The 16433-nt window shown below is 39.9% G+C and overlaps 1 protein-coding gene across 6 annotated transcripts in view; it reads left to right on the forward strand.

The window, feature by feature from the left end:
* Positions 1–16433, forward strand: part of RBMS3 (RNA binding motif single stranded interacting protein 3) — a 448136-nt gene that overhangs the window by 72386 nt on the left and 359317 nt on the right. The window contains exon 1 of one of the 6 annotated variants that reach the window (XM_051612910.1): positions 13381–13415. The exons of the other annotated variants lie outside the window; for them this stretch is intronic. The gene's annotated coding sequence lies outside the window, so the exon portion shown is untranslated. Of the gene's footprint in view, positions 1–13380; positions 13416–16433 lie in introns of those variants that run through there. 6 annotated transcript variants of the gene reach the window in all.

Raw genomic sequence — 16433 nt, forward strand, 5'->3', positions numbered from 1 at the left:
ATCAGTGCTGATAAAACAAAAGTGATAAGACCAAAAATGGAAGCATGTGAATCTTCAGTTTTAAGGAAACTTAAGAATTCAGGCCTATGTTAATTTGATCTCAAGTCTTTTTAGAAGTAGTGAGTGTTTATTGCCTCTTCATCAAAAACAAACCCCAGCACCTGAACTTCAGCTCTTTTCCCTCCTTGCTAAAAGTACTCTCCCTCTTTCCCCCTTCTCCCTTTCTTTGCTTAAGGCTATGGTTACAGTAGTTAATTTTTAAAACAGGAAAAGAGAGAATTAAATAGAATTAGAGAAAGACGCCTTTGTACTAGGTACTGTACAGTATAGTGTTTAAAAAGTCAGAAAATATGTTAGCAGAAAATGCCTAGACTGTAATTTAGATAACAACCCAGACAATGAGCTAGCTTGTTAATTGTAAAGGCTGGTGGAGAGCTGCCAGTTAGAGAACTTGTTTTTTTATATCCCACTGTTCCATGTGGCTCTTCTACATAGAGGATGACAGGACATGAACTCTTTCAATTAAGCTGGGCTTTTTTTCAACATTATGCTTTTCCTTGCCTTTATTTCTACAAAAAAAAAAAAAGTCTGTGTCAGAACAGTCATTAGCTGAACTTTTTTAAGAGTAAGTAGTAATAATGTGAGGAAGCAAGCAGGATGGATGGTCTGGAAAGCAGGGTAAACAGAGTACTACAGCCTGAACATTGGTGCTGTAGACATCATAGTAAGTGCTCTTTAGACCAAGTATGTAGTTTGCAAACAGTGAATCTTGCCACATTACTAATCTGAAAACTGTTCTTGAAATAACAGCAGTGAGGTATGTGGAGTTAGAGGCTAACACCCATCAGATCCTTTTTTACAGTGTTCTTGTAGTAACTGCAGTGATGGAGAGGGAAAGTAGGAGTGCTGCTTTGGTCAGACTACTCAGTGTGTTTGTCTCGTCTCTGGTAACTCCTGGTGTGAGTCTGGGCGAGATGAGCCCTGCAGCACTTCAGTCCTCCCCATCGTATTTCTCAGCAGGCACCAAATGGGAAGATAACCTGGCAAGGTGGCCCCCAACCCATCCATCCCCAGCCTGCCTTGCTATTTTTTGATGGCAGATTTTGAGGAGCAGAGTTAGTAAAACTGGTGCAGAGGTATAAAACATAGCAATGTCTGAGGTTTCAAAAAAGAATTTGTGTAACTTATCCATAAACACATGAGTAACCCTACTCCTCTTCTGCAAAATATCAAGCATATACTTAAAGTGTTTTGGTAAACGAGGGGCTGTAAAAAAGAAGCAAAAGCTCTGGTAGAGATGTGAGCTGCCCATTTCATCTCTGAGGGGTTTTGGCATGATTGCTTCCTGCTCAGAGTTTAGGCTAGGATTTCCTATGGAATTTGAGGGAATTAAGCACAGGACTGTCACTGCATTTCAATGGAGTTTGCAGATAGTCATGCTGTAGGTGCCTAGATATAGGTTTGCTTTTCTTGGTCAGACCAGCTTAAATTGCCTTGGTTTCCTTTGTCAGAACAGCATTAGTGCCACAGAAAACCCTATATTTTGATGTTTCTACAAGCTATTTAGTTTGTTTTGTAATTTCCTTTAAAGATTGATGGAAATAAGTTTTGTCTTATATTTAATTTTTGGCTTAAGGAGTTCAACTGTTGGGCTTACACACACTGTAAAATAATAGAGCAGACGCAGTTGTCTTTGGGAAAACTGAACGGCTTGGAGCTTTCTGCTGGTACTTTCTTTTCCTCTTGACTGTTTGTATTAACTCATGTTAAAGTCCAGTAAAAGTTCTAAAAAAATTACATTTAGAATTTTGGAAGTGCAAAGGCCAAGAGTGGTATGTCCCAACTGTAGCACAGGTATTGATGGAGAATCTGTCAGTGTGTGTGCGCACGTGCTAGTGCCAGGATGGCTACTTGTGGAATTAATTTATTTGGAAAGGGATCTCTTCAGCAGCTGGTGGTTTCCTCTTCTGACCTGTGCCACTTCCAAAGAGGATTTGAGATGGTTTAGTGGTGATGAATTGGCAGACTTGTCACTAAGCTGTAAATCTTGAACCTGCCTTGCTGTGTTGAGGTGTGAACCCAAGATCGAAAGGAGGTCAGTGTTTTAGACTGCTGCTGTGTCTATAAAACTTTTAAACGTTTTTCAGAGAAAGAAGTAGTTAATTTTTTTCCACTTTTACAGCTGCTTTGATGTTTAAAAATTATCTGATTGACACCTGTTTTATCAATATATGCAATTGAGTTAAAAAGAAACCCTAAAACCCAAAACAAACCAACCAGCCAAAAAAAACAAAGCAAAACAAACAAACAAAAAAAACCCCACAAAACAAAACCCACCAGAGTCAATCTCCAAAAAATTTTGTTTTGATTTAACTTTAATTATTTCTAGTTCCAGGACAGATATACAAGAAACAGTATATCTCCCTTCTTTAAGTGTCACTTGTAAAATAATGCTAATGCCATTGAGTAGTATTCTGATATTTCCATCATGAAGATAGGTTTCTGCACAGGCTCCAGATTTTTAGACATTCTGTATTATTGGCCTTGCTACGTATAGAATACCTTTTTTTATATTCTGTATACCTTTTCAAACCTTCCGAGCAACTGTCTACTTGGCATAATGCAACCTTAAATTCCTTTGTCTCACTTTCAACAAGCTGCAGGGTCTGTGCTTGCTACTGCAGAGCAACCAACTCAGGTGCAAAAAGCAGTTTACTGTGTAGGCTTAGCCTTATTTTTATCCTTAGCCTCACTACTTCTGATTCCAGTATACTGGCCTTTTTGCTGCTGGTCGTACAGTCTGTGCCTGGAAAAGGAGAAACAAGGGCTGAAATGCTATATTGTATTTCTTGTATTGGTTAACATGTTTGTTGTTTTTTTATTGTGTTGTGTTTTTTAAAAAATAAAGATGTTTGATTTATTTATTATACGGTGACCACAAATTTTCACCTAATTGGCAGAAATTTGGTGACTCAAACCTTGAGTGGATGATGTATTTCTGATACATTTAAAAGTCTTAAAATCAAGCCATGTGAAAGAGTATTTAAAAAAAAATCATTAGCTACTGAGTAGATACATATATTCTTGTATGTAATTGAACTGAATGAGTAATTTTTAATTGCTTATTTGTCACACTGGGTGTGAATCCTCTTTTCACTATAAAAGCCCAGTAGATTAAAGTCAGCTGGGAGAAAGGGTGGCTCTCAGCAAGGAAGTAGATTTATCAGTAGGATTTCACCATAGAAGGATTTCCTCACATACAATCCTGCTATTTCAAGAACAATCTACTTCAGCTAAAATTAGCATATATTATTGAATTATGCCAAAGGCTGAAATATTTTACATTTAATCTCATAACATTTTTGTTACACTAAACAAGTAGAGGTGTACACATAACCCAAGCAAATCACCCTGTGGGCTTTACTCCTCTCCACCTCCGGTAATTAAACAGACTTCAGAATTGAGCCTGAGATATTATAATGACTGAAGATTCTCATCTGGAAATCCTGCAATGTTTAACACTTAAAGTGTTGACCTCTGCCTTTGGCCTAAACTTGCAGGTTAACTGTTAGATAGGTCTTTTATGCACTGCATTTGGTCTGATTTTGAATAACCATGGGAGAGGTAGAACAGTATCACTGACAACAATAATGTTCATTTATAGAACTTTTCTATCCAAAGATCTCATAAGTCACTGAAATCAAATTATTATTCTCATTTTGCTTAGAAGAAAGAGTAGTCTCTAGTGACAGCTTAGTCAAAACTACCCAGCAAACTAATAACAAAATCAGAAATAGCACCCAGGTAGCTGCACTCCAAAGCAAGACCTACCTTCTTGGTCCTCTCTCTGTGTTCTCATGATAGGTGTATTCATTCAGTGTTCATAAATCCTGAGCCTTTTTTTCACCGTTTTTGTTGTTGTCGAAGGTACTGGTTGACCCTTCCCAGTGTATGTTTTATACTGCTGTGTACAGAGTTTGGTTGCCAGAGCTGAAGTTTTCCCTGGGGAAGACTCTGTTTGCATGCTTAATTTTTAATCTGATCTCTAGTAACTGTTAAAAAAATTAGTTTAAGCAACAGAAGACCCTCCAACACGCATTACAGGCAAACTGAAGCAGCACTGGAGAAGACGACACGGCAACAAAATTTCAAGTGATTTGAAGGGGCTGTTTTTCATAAGAGTTGCAGTTTAGCCCCACTTTTCAGTCACGCCTTACTGCCCGGTAGCTGAGTTATTCTAATATGACTGAGAGCAGAATCTAGCCAGAAGGCTGTGGTGATTGCTGGGCAAATATGTAGTATGTGTGCTTTTCCCTGGAGTGAGTGAGAGCTGCAACAACTCAGCAGGTAATTCAGCCACCGTCAGGGCTTGACCTTATATTTCACATGAGGCTGTAAATTTTTGTTGCGAAGCCAATTTGAGTTTTTTGTTCTTGCTAATTTGTTAAGATGCAGCCATGTGTGAGGTGCGAGGAGATATGAAAGAAAATCTGGACTCAGGCCTGAGAGAGCTTAGCCCTAGGGTTGGCTCTTGCGTGTAGCGGTAGCAGCTGGGTCTCCTACCTGCATGGGGCTCTAGTGCTGTTATTTTGGACTCCATTCAGACTCAGGAATCTGCTCCATGTGCTTCTCTTTGTGGGGTTGGGATTGAAATATACCCTAATATAGACAGGTGCTGAGAGACTCCAGCAATGTTTTGCTTTAAAAAAAGAAAATAAACCAGCCAGTAATGATCTGGGCAGTGTTTTTGTTCTTCCATTTTGCAAGAAAACTGTCTTGTTGCTTCAGCCCATTCCCAGAAGCAGGAACTTTCTGCCTCAGAACCAGCTTCCAGCAAGGCTGCTTATTTCTTTCTCTCTTCTCCTCTTTCCCCTCCACTCCCCGGGGGGTGGCGGGGGGAATAACAAGCAGTAAGAGGTGATATTGTATACAAGGCTATTACACTTTTGTCTTGGCCTGCTTAATGTCCTTGACACATACCCATTTCACCCAGCGACAGCCAGTATGCAAATTGGCTAAAAGCTCCATTAGGTTGTTCAAGGCTGGGGAAACCCATCTGTCAGTGTCTGTGACACAGCCAGGCTGGAGTCTCACGTGGGAATCTGTCCTTGAGATACCCAGGCAGCTGAGTTTCTTCTAGCCTCTAGTGTTCCCAGAATCAAAGGAAATTGTTGTACACTCTTCTTCTTGTTGCAGTTTGTATTTTTGCTGTTCCTTTTCTTGGATCCCTTTCTAGAAAAGCATAGGCATAGACTGAGAATTAATAGGGAAAAATGTGTTTTACTTTTTTTTAGTTGCTTTTTCAGAAATGAACGATTATGCATATTACTTGTGGAAAAAAAAAAAAAAAGAACAGTAGCTATTTGTTGTCCTAAAAGAAGAACAGCTTTATTGCCCTCTTCCATATTTTCCTGTGTGATCTGCTGATGACAGGCATGAGGGTGGATATTTAAAAAAGACTTGCTGGTGATCAGCTGTGGTTGATATGTTCCCTGTGAGTGGACCAGAAGTGCGTGATAATCTAACAAAATAGCAAAGAATGCACCCGTAAAAGGCTTTCAGTGGTAGGATTTGAGTGTGGGGCCTGGGGCTGAGAGTTGACCCTGCAGAGGCAGGGAAGCACAACTCCTGCACGCAGGTTTGGGAGCAGGGTCGAGTCTCTCCTCTGCTTGGCATCGGCAGGGAAAAAGTTCCCGTGACAGCAACAGCACTTACTGTGTATCCATTGAGAGAAGCCCCTTTCTTGCTTTTTCTGCTGGATGGAGGTAAGGCTGCAGAGTGCTGATTTCACTGAATTTTGCTCTCTTTCTGAAATCTCCCAGACCCCTATTAAAACACTTAACTCGCAGAGCATGCCAGGATGGATGGTATAGAAGTAGCTGTCAGCCTGCAAGTGCGATGGCTAACGATGTTACAGTGTTTTGTAATAGGAGACAGTGGCAGCAAAATTCTTCAGATTTCCATTGCATTAGAGCAAGACTAGGTATACACCATTGAAAGCAGAGCCTTTCAAAGTGTGTAAGGTCTGTATTGACAGGCCTTGCAAACTCTTGATTGTTTCCTTGTGGTGTCCTGTAAAAGCCCTGCACGCAGAAGATTTGACAAAACAGCTACGGTAACTTCAATGCCCGGCGGTGTTCAGATGCATGAGATAATTATAGCTGCCTTCTAGCAGATGCTCTGTTCTCCGGGTTGGCACTTCCGTTCTTCAGAGTGCAAATAATTTTCTCTACCTAAGATGTCATTCTGATGATACAAATATAATTTTTTTTTTTTGGCCAAAAAGTCATCAATTTGGTTTATATAGGAGTGCTTATATAGCTAAGAGAGTGGGATTTCCCTTTATCATCCTGTTGAGGAAGAAGAAAAGCCTTTTTGATACTACAGTGTGGAGAATAATATCATTAAGAGTTAATGTGTTGGTATAGCCAGGATCAGAATAAACTCTGTATTTTCAGAAATAGAAGTCAGCAATTCAGCAGTTATCCTTCATATCGCTAAGTGCAACTTATTCAAATCATGATATATTCTGCTTTTCATGTTCCCAAACCAGTCACGTAGTAAAGAGGCTTTTCAGTTAGCATAATAGTTTAAATTTCAGGCATACCATTTTAGTTCTCTGTCTTATGCTCCCTGTATTTTATTTTTTTTTTTTTACTCTAGAAGTAGTATAGAGCTTGCTGTAGCATATAACTTCAACTAAAAAATATTAAGTCGGGGTAAGAGGTGGTATATGCACTTTTCTAGAAGTTAGTTGTGGCCGGATTTACTCACCCTTTGCTCTCACATTTGAGTGCATTTTCACACCTCCCCAATTATTTCAGTCCGTGTGAGTGGGTCAGATTTGCCAAGGGGAGCAGAGGGCTTGCAATTTTGGTGGAAGCCGTTTCTTCATTTATGCATTTCTGGCTGTCTGGTAAGATTGCTACATCCTAATGGGAGAAAAAACGTAATTAAATGGTGAGTTGAACAGCTTGCTTTGAAGAGAGGTGGACTCTCCTTCATGTGACAGTGAATCAGCCCTTTTTTTAAAACAAACAAACAAAGAAACCTAAAAATGATAGGACATAAATATTTGGCCTTGTCTGTGCAAGGGGTGCCTGTCCACAGGCAAAGCAAAAGATGAACCAGGGTTTTCACATGCATTTAAGGATACTGGATGCACAAAGCAGTTGGCAACAAGAAACCTGCTTTGCCCTTAAGAAATTTTGGGTTTAATACTAAAAAGTTGGAGAAACTAGTAGCCCTCAGGGCAAACTCTTCCTGAGATTGGCCCTATATGCAAGAGGGCTGAGGACACACCATAAGGAATGTGTTCTTTGGCAGAGGAGGGAAGTGCAGAGCATTTCATGCAGCAGCTAGAGAGCACAAAGGCTGCTGCAAAGCACAGGCTGTAACATTTTCAAAATGGATGGAGAAGATGATGGGAGCATAAAAAAAAAACAACTCTGAGACTTGCTAAGTTTTTGTGGCCTATTTATGAATGCCTGAGAAATAGATTTTAATTTTTGTGAATACTCGCAAGCCCGTCAGTGGAGCAGCACAGGGGGACACCATTCTAAAATAGCTCGAGCAGATGCCACAGTAATACAAGTTTTCCCTGTGTCTCTCATTTCTTGCTGTGTGCAGTTTCTTACTGAATCTGTTCCCTTGATAAATGCAAGGATGTTCTTGCCATTGCACAGAATAGCTAAGTGCAGTTGTCACAAACACTAACTACCTTAACCTTCTCATTGCGCAGCTTCTGCTGCTGTTAAAGATTTCCTCGGCTAACAGACATCTTTGAAATTAGTTTTAAAGGATTTTCTTTTTATATATACAGACCACTGCTGTTAAACAATGGCAGCTTGAATGGAAGCTATTTTAATGATAACAACAATAGTGTCAGTTATTTGGATAAACTGTCAGCTTAGAAAAGGAGATCAGCCATGAGTGGATCACTGCAAGGAGCTTAGAAAATAGAGAAAATTAACCTGCTAGCATAAGCAATGCCACCAGATCTCCGGAAAGGATAATTACCCTGGTACCTCGCTTCGTGCACAAGTGTTAACATTGTTACTAGGTGTCAAAAGAACTTCTGTCCTTCCAACTTTACCTTCCCTGAATAAAGGTTCTCCTTTCATATCCTTAATTGCTTTAAATACAAAATATGGCAAGGTGATACTGATTTATGAGGCGTTTTGGTAATCACTTACCAGCCTTATCACATGACAGGTATTATTTATTGTAAAATTTATTAATTGATACAAAGTGCCAACCCTGCCGTCCACGTTCATTTCTGAGAGTCTACTCCAGTGTGAAGTGATGGATGTGAATAAGGGGTCAGGTGCTGCTGCAAGGCAGTGGGCATCAGCTGGGTGATGCTGTGCCGAGATCCTGGTGGTCTGCATCTCCCTCTTGAGTGGGCACTGCCATACATCTCTGCCTAGTCCACCTCTGCTTACCAGCCTCGCCTGTCCTGTTGGTCTTTGTGTGTTAGCGGTGTCACTCCTTGGTGACTCTGGACCGTGACCTTGTGAGAGGGGTGTCTGTCTCTTAGGGTACATGGGATGTGGGACAGAGCCGATCTTGTGTGCACCTTTTAACCACTGCCATATTGTATCTAATAAACACAACTAAGGCACTCAGGCCCTTGACAGATGAAGGCAAATCTTGTGGGCTTAGTTAGGAGAAAGCGTTGAGAGCTTTTTATGGGTGGCACATTTTTTTTCATAGTTTTTTTTTCCTTTTGTTTTTCAAGGAAACTGAGCTGACTTTAAAAATTTGTAAAAAGAAATGATAGGATCACAGGGAGTGAAAGCCAGCTAATTTGGATGTTTGAGTAAGATCAGCTTCTGCTTATGAAGATGAAAGTGATTTGTCCTGATTTCAGAAATGAGCATTGTATATATTTTTAAAACTCTGATAAATAATTAAATATTTCTTAAAATTTGAAGTAATTAAATTAATCAGAAGCAGCCAAATAACTTTGTTAGTACTTTTGTTAGTAATTTTTTCATTGCAGCAAAGAAAACCCTGATGCCTGGATTTCTGACCAAAAAAGAAAACCAACACAAACCAAAACCAAACTTAAACCCATCTATTGTCTCTGAGCATTTCTTCCTTAATTTTATACTTCCTTTTTCTTTATTGTTCTTCTTGTAATAAAGTTGAGCCTTATTTTTGTTGCCAGTAGTTTGATGAATGTCTTGAAAGGTTTTGATGGCGATGGCCTTGTTTGCTCCTTAGCTGTTGTGGCAGGGGAAGGAGTTTTGTGTGTGTTTGTTTTTAATTCCCTTTTTGTTGGCATAAATGGTTCTTATTAAAGATCACGGTCAGTTCACAGACTTGGGATGTTGAGCGAGAACTGCTAATTCAGAGGCCTTTTTTTTTTAAAGATGTCTTTAAATTGAGACTCGAGTTTAAACTGTCAGAAATGTTACTGTGTTCAAGTGAGTAGCTAATAGACACTATTTTAGCAAGTAGGCTGCTAGCCTGTGGAGTTGCCCACTGCCAGGGCGTCTTCAAGTAAAATGCTGTGGCTAATTTTGAAAAAGCTCAGAACATTGTAGGACCAAAAATAGCCATGTTTGTAATTAGGGATACTAAAATAGAAGCAGTCAGATCCCTGGGGATTTGGAGAAAAAAAGCTCTGGCTCTCCCTACCTCATGAGGTCTGCTGAAACTGCTGTGGCTTCAGCACATACAGGGCGCTGCTGCGTTCCTTGGGAGCTGGTGGCTAAGCCAGAGCCTCGCTTCAGGGAGAAGTTAACCCTTTTCCTCAGCCACAGGCACGCCGCTGCAGCAAGAAGAGTAGATGAGATAGTCGAGGTGAGCTAGAACTGAGCCAGCAAGGTGATGATGGGATCGGAAGCAGGTTTTCAGAGCGCTGTGTAAGTTGAATCGTGGCAGCTATATGCGTTCCTGCTGTCTGCAATGGTGTGTTATGCCACCCTGTGACATACGCCTGGGTTTTTGTGTGTGTAAAGGACTATTTCTGCACATCTTAGCAGGAGAAATAAAGGTCCTAAATGAGTTGATAATTTGACTACGCTTTATTTTTTGTATGCAGACCGTGATGCAATTTCAACAGATTTAATTCTACCCTTCATTGTGTTTGAATTAGCAAATTGACTTATATATGCCTGATTTTATGTGTGTCCTCTGGACAGGGTTTTGAAAAAGAAGGGCCGTGACTGCTTTGCGTGGCTTTTAAGGACTGCACAGTGGTGTTTGGAGGGGTGGAGGGAAGAGAAATATGACCTGATGTTTTATCTTCCAAGTCCTTCCATCTAGCCTGCAGTCAGCAGCACCTCAGTAGTGCAAAGGGAGAGATGCAGCCTTCAAAGGTGTTTGTGGTACATCTAGGTGAAATGTAAAATAACAGTTATCAGTGAGATGGGTCCAGTGAAAGGTTTGTGTTATCTATGCAGAAGGGTGCTAGAATAAATAGATGTCTGGTAACATAGTGGCGCCTAATAGAGTAATTTGTCTGTAGTATAGACATGAAGTAATTTGATTCAGGCGAGACTGGATCATAAAGGAGCATATTTAAAGGTGGTCATCTTTTTAACAATGCAGAAAGCAATTTATGATGCTAGTAACAGATGACAAATCACAAGAAACTGCTTGTGTAAGTGTCCTTTAATTCTAAACTGTTACAGAGATACACATTCAGACTCCACCTTTAGAAGCATATTGTATTTCCCTATTTATGTTTGTTTCCTATCATGTGATGAGTTGCAAGGGAAGGTGTTGCTTGCTAATTTTAGCCTTGCAGGCTGTCACTGCAGAAATCTGGCAGTTAATGCTTCTGGAGGGTAGTGCTTTAAGGAAAACCAGGCTATATCACATGTCATCAAACTCGATGACATTAGGAGGGGGAATATATCAAACCCTTTTTTTTTTCTTGGCTTGTGTTAATGTGCTAGTTAGCTTCCTGCTGAAGAATTGCCAAAGATTGTGAAAAGCACTAGAGAAAAAAGAAAAACTCTTTCTTTGCTGAATAAATGTATAATAAGGAGGTCAAGAAATGCAATTCATGTGTATGTGAACTTCATAGCCTGTGTTTTTCAGAGCTAGCTTACTGATTGCAGGAATCGCTCTGCATATTGACCCTCACCTGTACTTGCCCATTTCACCATGAGAGCCTGAACAACTCCTGTCCTTCCAGATGCTCTAAGGCATCTTTATGCATCTGCTGATGTTTAGAAAGGGGGAAAGAGGAGAAATGGGGGAGGATGTCAGGAGGCCACTTGTGGCTTAGAAACCCCCAGTATACAGCCCACAAAGGAACTTGTTAATTGTGGTCATCCTTGCCAGATCAGTGGCTTTTCCATATGTATTGGGAGCAGGGTGAGGTCTTGAGTGCTGAAAACCAGAGCTGGGGACAGGGAGAGCCCATCTCTGTATGGCAGCAGAAAGGTATGGCAGGGTTTCTGCCAGGGGTGCCATGTTGCTGCATGTGTTTCCCTCTTTGCAGCACAGTTTTGTCTGTTGGGAGTGGTAGAATGAGGGAACTCTAATGTCAATTGGACCTCACTTTTATATATATATATATATATATATAAATAAAATAGCAGAATAACAGGTTGTTTCCTTCATGGAAAACCTTTTTGCCCTTCAAGTGCTGTGTTAGCTCAGGGTTCAAGAAGGGAAATTTAGTGGTAAGCCATTGCAAACAAAATAATAGGTATATGAGGATAACACCAGTAGAGTTATAAGAGTATCTATGTATTTGTAGTCTGAGATTCCCTTTTTCTTATATTTCTTTTAAGAGGAATCCCTAAGCTGAAATATTTTAGGTGTTTGTTTTTCAAAGTATGCTAAAAACATCTAGCACTTCTAATAATCTGACTCCCTGTTTTGGCACATGCATCACCATGTCAATGATGTTTTTATTTACTTGCAAAAAGATGTGATAGCAATCCTCCTGGCTGGGTGACTGCCACCTCCTCATGTTTTTGAGGATTATCCATGTAAGACATGTTACAGTGTGACAGAGAAGAAGGTGAAAAAAGATTCACTGCAAAATTTTTGTTGTAAAACAAGAATGGGGACAGCAGCACCAATTTATTTATTTATTTTTAGCAGATTTAAAATAAAGGGTTTAGTTTTGTTTCATATAAAATAAAATTGTAAATTGATTCCCACAAAGAGCTTTTCCAGGACTGAACTCTAAATGAGTCAGATCACGGAAGAGGTAAGACCTTTAGAACATGTCCACATGCAGCCCCTGGTTGGGAAGTCCCAAAGTGAAAGGTGTACTGGAAATAATTATTTCTATTTGCTTTTTTATGCCATTTCCCAAAACAGCTGTTATTAGTGACTGCCAAATGTAGAGTTCTCTGCTACGTGGCCTTTTTGTTTTCCCAAATGTGGTTTTTCTTATGTAAAAGTAACTGTCAGCTTCTGTTATCAGACTGTTAATTATGTTAAAGGAAGTTAAGGTTATACAGTAAAGGAGTTAGGAAAGTTGAATATCATGAGCTTGTGCAGTCTGAATTGGGATCCTGTGTGAGTAGCCATTACCACCTGGTCATTTAAATACATGCTTAGGTATATTCCGCTTTTCACAAGATCCCAGCCTTTGCAGAGGTATTTAGTGATAGTGTAGTTCCTTATGTGGTAAGTAGGATTGAGTCCTGAAGCTGTCCTCAGGCACATCTTTACATCTGCAAATGTCTTTCAGTATACTGTTCCAGGTTTAAGGTCATTGAAGAAGTTACTTTCAAGTTTTCTTGGGCCATATTAAAAAAAAATAAAAATTGAAGACTAAGTTGTAGTTGCCATTTCAGATCTATTGTGTGGGACATGTCTGAAACCTAGATGCTCTGTCTTCCTCATTTGAGTCCAATGCCCATTAAAAGTAGTATCTTGATATGATGGGGGGAGTCAGATTGCCTTCCTCATTTTAAAAAGAGGAGACAAAAGCAAGTAAAAAAAAATTTTAAAAAAATAAATAAATATGTGTGCTTTTAATTTATAATCTTACCAGATTTGAACTTTGATTATCTGATGGCAGCTGGCAGTGGCATTAGTTGTGTAACTTTGAGACTCAGAGATCTTTAAAGACCTGCCAGTTTGTTTCACTTCAAATAATTCAGAACCAGAATGCCTTTAAACCAGACTGCTTTTTCTTAGACAGTTTCCTTAAACCACACTATAAATCTTCAAAGAAGATGAGGAATAGGATTTTCAGCATTTCTAATTCCTTTAACCCAAGAATGTTGCATTAATGTAAATAGTACTGCTGCTGAAATCTATGTGGAACATTGTTGTTTCATAATGACTTTAGCAAATGAGCTAAACTTGAGGTCAAAGTATAGCAGAGGAATAAAGTTCAGATATCTCAGTTTTAGAAAATCCTTTGTGTGCAGTTGAATTTGATTATAGGATATATTTGCAGCTGCAGATACCACTTAGGCATTTTTTATGTAAGTAAACTTGGAGGGTTTTTAATATACATAATGTGTGAGGTGAAGGAGTTTAGTGTTGAGTAGTGCTTCCTAGTAGTATTGGACATACTGATATTAATATTTTAGGCAGCCCTTTTCTCCAGTCAGTCAACCGCTCCCCCCAGGTCCGTGTTACCTGCAGCCTCAGGGAAGGTGTACCCCCACATGTTTGCCAGCTTGTAGGTGATGGTGCCACGTGTTTGGCCACAGTATCAGCCTTCTGGTTGTGCCTTGCTGCCGCATAAGCTTTCAACCGTTGATAGCTTCCCCACAAGCCTGATGCTGTGGAGGCCCATGTTGCAGGCCTTGCTGACATCAAGGTAAAAAACACCTGCTCTTCTTTCCTGCTCCTTTAGAGCCAGTTGTTTCAACACAGGAGGCAAGCAAGTTGGCCAAGTGTTATTTGCCCTTGCTCAGCTACGCTGGCTGCTGTCAGTCACCTTGACCGTCATGTGCCTTAGACATAGTTCCTGGGAGGCTTTGCTTTTTAGTTTTGCTAGGCTTTGGCCAGCCTGCCAGTTCCCCAGATCCTACTCCTTTTGAACACAGGTGTAACGTTTGCCTTTTTTTCCAGTCATCGGGAACATCCTAATGCCTCCAGTTGCCACAGCCTTTCGAAGACGATAGAGAGCAGACCCTCGGTGACATCAGCTGTCTGCCTTGTGGTTGTTTTTAAGTAACCTGTAACTGGCTTCCTGGAGTAGTTTCTAACTTAGTCCTCATCTTCTGGGGCAGCATCTCTACCCCAGGCCCTACTACTAAGCATAGAGACCCAAGAGGCTTGTCAACAGACCTTGCTAGTGGAGACTGAGGGAAAGAAAGCACAGAGTGTCTCCATCTGTTCTGTGTCTTTTGTTACTAATCCTCTGCCCTATTCAACACTGGGCAAATGTGTTCCTTAGTCTCCATTTTGCTGCCAGCATGCCCATAGACAACTTTATTGCTCTGGTATTCCTAATTAATTTTTGCTCCAGTTGGTAACAGGGTGTGCTGCTGTTACAATCAGATTATTGTTTTGTTAGAAGTATTATATTCGTCCATATTCTTTTTTATGTAAGTTATTTTTCATTTTAGACTTGAATTCCTTTTTTAAGCCTTACATTTTGCGCGTGAGTCTCTGATAGTGATACTAAATAGTATTAAGACTTTAGAATATTTATATATATCTGATTTAAAATATAAACCTTATTGTTACATGCTAACATTCTTCAATCTTCTGTTCTAAAGCGTGGTACAACATTTATAAAGGAAATGTATTAAGCAGACTTTCCTTCTTATTTTACTTATCCTGATCTAACATTTGAAATTACTTCAAATGCATATTCTTTCCAGAGAAAAAACTGCAGACTTTCAAAATAAATCATGTGTGAATGAAGAATATTGAAAGGTCAAAAAGCCAGAAAGCTACCAGAAAAGACTGGTAGCAATCTTCCAGTGCAGAAGAAAATTTAAGCTCTTGTTTATCAATAATTACATAATTTGAATGAAAAACACAGTAAATACAGATGAATGTGTTTTTATATATATATGTATACATATATATATATTTTTTAAAAAACTTTCTAGGTTATTTCCGGAATTTTAACATACGTATCCTGTTACTCTGTATTCCTATTGTTTGCAGCAGGAGTACCTCCTTATCCCAATTAGTGTTCCCTTGGATTTTATGCAGATGGATAATGAAGTACCTAAGTCCCCACTTTGCATGGCTCTTCACCTCTGAACACACAAGTTTAGGCTCTTTGTATTGTCATGCACAGTACTGAAAAAGTGCATGGCACAAGGCCCAAAATGTTTAAGTTAAATGTCTTCAGCTGAATCTGTGTGTTAGCAAGACTCTTGGCTCATCATCCCACAAGATTTTGCAGAAGATAATGATGATTTTAGGGAACTGAGAAAAGGATCTGTCACAATGAAATTAAATTTCTGTACTGGTTATGAGACATTCTAAGTATATCCTAAAAAAAAAATAATAAAAAAAAATAGTAGGTTACTTTTACCAAAGTGCAATTGAGTTTTGTATGGGTATTTTAATTGAGTCAACATTTCTGAGCACGAGTCAAATGACATTTGAAACTCTGGACAGGCACAGAAGCACAATCTGTATTTGAAGAAATGGGAAGATACTGAGAACTTATAGCACAGTAAATTTAGACTTTTGGGGAAAGGAGGAAGGGTTTGTACTTTTTTTTCCCCTGCTATGAGAAGTGCTAAAAAACAGAGATGGTGGAAACACTGGGGAACACTCTGTCCTAGAATGGGACAGAGAGGTTTGTTTCAGACCCAGCAGCCTCCTGCAGCACGCTGCCTGTGGTGAGAGCCCCACGTGTGGCCACCCCGGCTTCCCTAGCTCTTTCAGGCTTTTGTGGTGCAGGATTCAGGGCTGTCACAAGCATGAAGGTGCCCAGCACCACCTTGGCCAACTAATCCAGTAAGCTGACACCTAAATCCTAGTGTTACCATCAGGTCCTCTTCTCAATTTTATCAGTTTACTGTCAGAAGGCTTCCTAACTGTCCCTTAAATGACATTGCAGACATCAATCTTGTGAGATTGACTCCTTCCTAGGCGAGGAATTAGGTATCAACTGTAATGACTTGTATGGGCAATTTTTTTTTAAAAAGCTATTTGCTATAATGAACTTGTTAGAGAAGTTTGCACTGGAAGCAAAAGTGTGGGGAGGTTTGTGACGGCTCATATCTTCTGTGGGCATCCCTTGGCTGTCAGCCTTGGAGCAGTGCATTTTGTAGTCCAAGGAGCCCCAAAGAAAATATGAACTCTGGCTATTGTGGAATGCCCAAAATTCTGTCCTGAAGGTGTCATGCTGTTATCCTTGGGACAGACCTTTCCCGAACTCTGTGTTCTGTGGATTCCTTTGGCCACAGGAGGGGAGGCGCAGCTCATCTTTTTATAGTACTGGGTGGAGGGGGCAGAGGTTTCCCATGCACATCTCAAAAAGATTGTTGTGGTAACTGAGATGATGGGGCCATTCCTGGGTA

Source organism: Apus apus, chromosome 2 (genome assembly GCF_020740795.1).
Source record: "Apus apus isolate bApuApu2 chromosome 2, bApuApu2.pri.cur, whole genome shotgun sequence".
Taxonomy (NCBI): domain Eukaryota; kingdom Metazoa; phylum Chordata; class Aves; order Apodiformes; family Apodidae; genus Apus; species Apus apus.